Source organism: Onychomys torridus, chromosome 7, assembly GCF_903995425.1.
Source record: "Onychomys torridus chromosome 7, mOncTor1.1, whole genome shotgun sequence".
Taxonomy (NCBI): Eukaryota; Metazoa; Chordata; class Mammalia; order Rodentia; family Cricetidae; genus Onychomys; species Onychomys torridus.
The window spans coordinates 99,785,522-99,792,588 of NC_050449.1; the positions used below are offsets into that span (position 1 = coordinate 99,785,522).

At 44.1% G+C, this 7,067-nt stretch overlaps 1 non-coding gene across 1 annotated transcript; it reads right to left on the reverse strand.

Moving 5' to 3' along the window:
- Nucleotides 1–523: 523 nt before the first annotated feature.
- LOC118588103 lies at nucleotides 524–627 on the reverse strand. Its single transcript, XR_004945507.1, has one exon. It is a non-coding gene; the product is annotated as a U6 spliceosomal RNA (small nuclear RNA).
- Nucleotides 628–7,067: the final 6,440 nt, after the last annotated feature.

Genomic DNA, 7,067 nt, shown 5'->3' on the forward strand with positions numbered 1-7,067 from the left:
TGATCTAACACTGAGCTACACTCCAGTATAACGTTTACCTAAATTGTTCTAATACTAAATATCAGGAGTCAGAAATTGAGATAAAAACCTGATAAATCCAAGGAACAGTGCTGGAGCAATCGGCTGACCCTATTCTCCATGTTTTTCCCATCCAAAAGTCCCAGAAAATCTCCTCCCAGTCCCTTCTCTTTTCCTGTTCCTCTCTCCAATTTCCCCAGTCTTCCAACAACTCTATGGCTAATCCCAGTCAGCCTTGCTGACTAAGTCCTTGAGTCAAGGTGGCTTTATTGGCACAGTGGGGTTGCAGTGCAAATAATTCTCTCACAGCACTCCAGCCCTAGTAGTCATTTTTTGGGGGAAGTGGGGTTTGAGACCAGGGTTTCTCTGTGTAGTTTTGCACCTTTTCTGGAACTCACTCTGTAGCCCAGGCTGGCCTTGAACTCACAGAGATCCACCCGGCTCTGCCTCCCGAGTGCTGGGATTAAAGGCGTGTGCCACCACCACCCGGCTTGTTTTGTTTTTAAACTATATTGAATGCGTTACAAATTTGTGTGTCATCCTTGGGCAGGTACTATGCTAATCTCTGCACCATTCCAATTCTAGTATATGTGCTGCCAAAGTAAGCACCAATAGCCCTCTTCCCCCCTCCCCTTTATTTTGAGAGAGGGTCTCATCATGTAGCTCTGGCTGACCTGGAACTCACTATGTAGACCTGGCTGGCTTTGAACTCACAAGAGATCCACCTGCCTCTGCCTCTGCCTCACAAGTACTGGGATTAAAGACGTGCAGCACTATACCTGGCTAGCCCTCTTTTTAAAAGATAGGATGACTTCTCAGTTCCTGGACTGTGGGCCCTTGAAACGAGGCCAGTAGACTACACAATGTGCTACATCCTTCCTACCTCAAGGTATGCAGGGTGTGTACTGAGCCTAAGAATCATAAGAGAAAGACCTAGTTTCACAGTTTTTGAGCCAAATTTGAAACAAGCTTTAATTAAATACTGGCCAGGGTGATGGACTCTGGCCAGGACCATTCCAGGGTTCCCAGGAAAGGTGATTAGTTACATTTTGTTGAGGCTTATGAAGGCATAGTATAATTTATATTTCCCATCTGGTCCAATCACGGGGCAAGCTTACATCCTAACATACTTCCTACCATGTACCTCCTACCCACATGGCATTAAGCACACCCAAGACAGATGGTCCCAGTTGGATGGGTCAAACAAACATAAATAGAAACTTGTTCTTTTTTTTTTTTTTTTTTTGAGACAGGATTTCTCTGTGTAGTGTTGGTGCCTGTCCTGGATCTCAATCTGTAGACCTGGAACTCACAGAGATCTGCCTGGCTCTGCCTCCCGGGTGCTGGGATTAAAGGCGTGTACCAGGCGTTGGAAATTTAGCTCAGTGGTAGAGTGCTTGACTAGCAAGTGCAAGGCCCTAGGTTTGGTCCTCAGCTCCGAAAATAAATAAACAAATAATAAAGGCATGCACCACCACAGTCCAGCAGGAACTTGCTAACTGTCTTAATTGCAAACAGATCCCTTAACCTGCAAGGTAAATTTTTCCTATTTTGGTCTCCCGTTAACTTGTAAGGTTTATTGTTTTTGTTTCTGTTTTGTTCTGACATATAGAGCTAGGTACAGAGCAGTGGCTCATGAATCCTACGTTGAAACATGATTTTATTTATCTTTATGTATGTGCATCAGTCACATGTCTATAAGTACTGATGGATGCCAGAAGACGGCACTGGGTCCCCTGGAGTTGTTGTTGCAGGTTGTGAACTGCCTTATGGGGGTGCCAGAAACTGAACTCAGGTCCTCTGGAAGAGCAGCAAGCACTCCACTACTTGAGCTATCTCTGCAGCCTTTATAAAAAAATTTTTTTTTCAAGACTTGGTTTCTGATGCTGGGCGGTGGTGGCGCACGCCTTTAATCCCAGCACTCGGGAGGCAGAGCCAGGTGGATCTCTGTGAGTTCGAGGCCAGCCTGGGCTACCAAGTGAGTTCCAGGAAAGGCACAAAGCCACACAGAGAAACCCTGTCTCGAAAAAACCAAAAAAAAAAAAAAAAAAAAAAAGAGGACTTGGTTTCTGTGTAGCCCTGGCTGTCTTGGAACTCACTCTGTAGATCAGGCTGACCTTGAACTCAGAGATCTGCCTGCCTCTGCCTCCCAAGTGCTAGCATTAAAGGTGTGTGCCATTATCACCAGGCTTGTTGCTTTTTAAAACATGGTTTCTATCAGTGGCTCTTATTGTAAAAACTGTGGCCTCCACAGCAGCGACTGCCTTTCCACACTTTATAAATTGAGTGTTCTCTTTCATCCTATGTTCTCCTCTGGTTGGCTCTTCAGGAGTTGAGTCTCTACATTTAGGAAATGAGACCATGGGCACTGGGCACTCATTTCTTCTGCTGCCTTTGTTTTTCCTTTGAGTAGTCTAATTTCTTTATTTTTTCCTTCTTTCATCCCCACCCCATCTTCTTTGACAGGATCTCCTTTAGTTCAGACAAGCCTGAGGCTTTAGGAGTAGTCCAGTCCTCCCTTTTATTTTTATTTTTTTCACTCTAGGTTGACCTTGAACTCCTAATTCTCCTGCCTCCATCTTCCAAGTGCTGGGATTTTAGGCATATGCTATCATCTCCAGCAGGGCTGCTTTTCAATGTAGCAAAATATGGTTGCCCATTCTTGCTCAGGAAGCAAACAAAACAAACTGATGGTCCTAGATGGATTTCATTAAAGGGATAAAGTGGTTCTGGGTCCAAGGTTTAAACTTCCCTTCCCCATGGAATAAATGCCAGCAATCAGGATTCTTATATGTATTCAGTTTAGGGAAGGTCCCCCAAAGGAGTCTCAAGAGTCAGGCACACAGCTAAGGACCAAAATCCCAAGCTCCCATCAGGTAGTGATGAAACCTGAGAAACTGTCCTCAGCCCCAGGTCTCTGACAGATCCCCTCACCCACTTCAAACTGAGGCTGGTCTAGTGAGCTCTTTCAGGCTCCACATTCCTCTCTTTGGTCCAAAGGCTGTTTTCTGAACTCCCTTTCATTAAGTCATATCCAATTAGTCCCTGGTTGTCCTGGTCCTTGGCCCTGTATAGAGAGAGTCAGCTTTGTGACTTCACAAAAATCTCTTGTGACAAGTCTGAACCCAGTGATCAGGAGTTGGGCAGAAGGGGCTCCCTTCAGGAACATCATGTGACTTTTCACAGAGCTACACTCCCACCTATTAGGGAATGAAGAAGAGCTGTCCCTTCGGTAAGAGCCCAGGATGACCTCTGCACCTAGCAATGTCTCTCCTCGATGGCTTTGGCTTCCAGGCCCAAGTGGGTACTCCAGGCTGTGTTTGGCAATGTCTTAGGCCCAGGTTCATCATCCAGACTTGTGGAGAGATAGGGTGACAGCAGTGATGGGGCAGGGGAAGAAGGGGAGATCAGGTCAGACCAGGCTCGTCTCATTAGACATGGCTGTTCTTTTGAAATGAAAGAACTGATGGTGTGAATTTTCCATAGGCTCTGCCCAACCACTCCCTAGAGCATTTCCAGTGAGTCAGACCAGAGAGTCTCTGCATTCTGTAGAAATCTTATAGCTATAAACTAATAGGTTTCTCCCCCCCCCCCCCATAATGTTTATCTGCCAACACAGTAAGCCAGATCAAGGTGAATTGAAAAAGTATAACAAGAGGTATATTTGAGCAGAGCAACTCCTCAACTGGTTCTCTGGTCCCAGAGACTGAGGACAGACAAATCACACCCTCAAACTAAAGCAGGGAGACTTTATAGGTTATATATAGGTGAGGAGTGATGACGTATCTGCCACAAGTTGAGTTTGTGCCCATGTATGTATGGTCAAAAACTGATCGGTTAGGCAAAAAAGAACAACAACAACAACAACAACAACAAAAAGAACAACAAAAAACCAAAAACCTGCACCCCATCTTCCAAGCCTGCTGGAGCATGACATCTGGGATGGGCAAAATTCCAGCAGTCAAAAGTGTTAAATTCACTGGGCAGGGGGGTGGATCAAATGAGATGGAATGGGGTGGGGGGAGGACCTGGAGGACATTTGGCCCCCTTCATGTTTAAGTTCCTGCCTTGTGTGGAGCAAGTACACTGTGAGGAATAGTGCATGGTATATTATCTCTGGCCATCCTCTTTGCCCTCTACTGATTATAACATCTGTTCTGCCAGCAAAGCCCAGGGAAAGAGGTAAGTGTGCTTTGAACAAGGATTTGAAACATAGACAGCAGCTCAACAGAAAGTCAGTTTGAATGGATTGGTTTGTGGAAAGAGTGAACATGTCTTGTTTTACATCCAAGAGACTCCTTGTCCTTTACTGTCCTTCAACATTGATTAGATGTATGGCTTTCAATGGTGAGAAAGTTCTCTGCTAGGAGAAAGAATGGAGAAACAGATCATGAAGTGGCTATTCTACCTTGCTAGGTGTGGTCCTATAGTCCCAAAACTCTTCGGATAGAGGCAAGAAGATCAGGAGTTCAAGGTCATCCTTGGCTATCTAGAACAAGTTCGAGCCCAGTCTGGGTGGCTATGTGAAATCCTGTTTCAAACTCCTCTTTCTCTTCAAAAGAAAGAGGCTATTCTATTTTTTCAGGGCAGCTGAAAATATGCTCCAGGATTATTCTGATTTAAAGCTCATTTTTCATATGTGGAAAGCCTGCACTCCTCTGTCATCATCAAAGCTCAAGAAAAATGAAGTAGCCTAAAGCCCCAGAGCCAGTACAAAGGAGCAACAGTGTTTTAGCTTTTCTACTGTGAGAAAAAGTAACAGGGAGGAAAGGGTTTATTTCATTTCACCTTACAGCTTATAGGTCTAGCACTGAGGGATGCCAGGGTAAGAAATCGGGTAGGAACCTGGAAACAAGAACACTAGCAAAGGCCATGGAGAAACACTGCTGGCTTGCTCTCTCACGACTTGGTTATAGCAACCAGGACCACCAGCCCAGGGGCAGCACCACCCACAATGGGCTAGGCCCTCCAGTATCAATCAGTAATTAAGAAAATGCACCACAGATTTGTCTACAGGCCAATTGTGTGTGTGTGTGTGTGTGTGTGTGTGTGTGTGTGAGTGTTTTCGAGTGTTCTCTGTGTAGCTTTGGTGCTGTTTTGGATCTTGCTTTGTAGAGCAGGCTGGGCTTGAACTCACAGAGACCCACCTGGCTCTGCCTCCCAAGTGCTGGGATTAAAAGTGTGCGCCACCACTGCCTGGCCTTGACCAATCTTATTATAGTCATTTTCTCAGTTGAGAGTCCCTCTTTCCAAATGACCAGTTGTGTCAGGCTGACATAAAACTAGCCAGCACAAGCAGTATTAGGCTTAGTCTGTTTGCCTCCAAAGCTGAACTGAACCATCCACTTCTTCAAATTCTACTAGAATAAAATAAACTGTTTCCTTATCCCTAACCATCAGTGACACAGAAGGAGTCACAGACAGGGTTTGAGCCTGGTTATTAATCAAGTTTTAGATAAGAGAGCCCAGACTCCTTGGTTTGTATAATCTGTTTTGTGACTGATTCTTGCTATATAGTCTACCCAGGCTGCTGTTATGAAACTTCTCTATGCAGTCCACTGTAATCAGACGTTTCCTGTCCTGGCCACCTGGTCTCAAATAACAGGCTCAGAGGCTGAATATGAATTATAAATGCTTGGCCAATAGCTCAGACTTATTACTGACTAGCTCTTTCAACTTAACCCATTTCTATTAATCCATGTATTGCCCTGAGGCTCATGGCCTTTACTTTTATACCATTTTGTCTGTCCAACTCAATCTCCCTCTGGCTGATGACTCCTGACTCTGCCCTCCTTCTTCCAACCATTCTCAGTTTTGCTTTCCCACCTAACTTCCTGCCCATCAACCAGCCTGTCAGTTTTTTATTAATCAATGAAAGTAATACACATCTGTAGTATAGAAAAGGATTATTCCACAGCAGTCCAGGATGAATTTGAACATTTGATCCAAATTTTCTTGTTTTGTTTTGTTATTTGAGACAGGGTTTCTCTGTGTAGCCTGTTTGTCCTGGAAGTAGCTGTGTAGACCAGGCTGCCCTAGAAGCACAGAGATTAGCCTGCCTCTGCCTCCTGAGTGCTGGGATTAAAGAGAGCACCACCAAACCTGTCTTATCTTTACTAATAATATTGATTGGAAAACCATTGTTTTTATTTATTTATTGTTATTGTTTAAATTTATTTATATTTTATGTATGAGAGCTCTTCATATATACCTGCATGCCAGAAGAGGGCATCAGATCCTATCATAGATGGTTGTGAGCCACCATGTGGTTTCTGGGAATTGAACTCAGGATCTCTAAAAGAGAGCTGCCAATGCTCTTAATCTCTGAGTCATCTCTCTAGGCCCCTATTGTTTTTATTTTCTTCTTCTTCTTCTTCTTCTTCTTCTTCTTCTTCTTCTTCTTCTTCTTCTCCTTCTTCTTCTTCTTTTTGTCTTACTATAGAACCAATGCTTGCCTGTTTTTTTGCCCCAGTATTTTTTTTAAAGATTTATTTTCTTTCATGTGTATGTGTAGGCAGAGTTTCTCTGTGTCCCAGCAACTACTCCCAAATAACCCACTCAGAGACTTATTATTAATTATAAATACTTGGCCATTAGCTCTGGCTTGTTACCAACTAACTCTTACATTTTAAATTAATCCGTATCTATTAATCTATGTGCTACCCTGAGGCTCATTTACCTCATGTATGTACTTCCCATCCTGCTTGCTCTCTGTCTCCTCTGACTCTGCCCTTTTCCCCAGCATTCTCTCTGTCCTGAAAATCCTGTCTAGCTATTGGCCAATCAGCTTTTTATTAACAATGAGAGCAACACATCCTCACAGTGTACAAAAGGATTATTCCACAGCATGTATGAGTCTTTGCTTGCATGTTATGTGTGCCACATGTGTGTGTCTGATGCCCAGGGAAGTCATAAGAGGGTTCTGGTTACCCTAGAACTGGAGTTATGGATGGTTGTGAACCATCATGTGGGTACTGGGAATGGAATCTGGATCCTCTGCAAGAGGAAAAAGTGATCTTAACCTCTGAGCCATTTCTCCAGCCCAACCA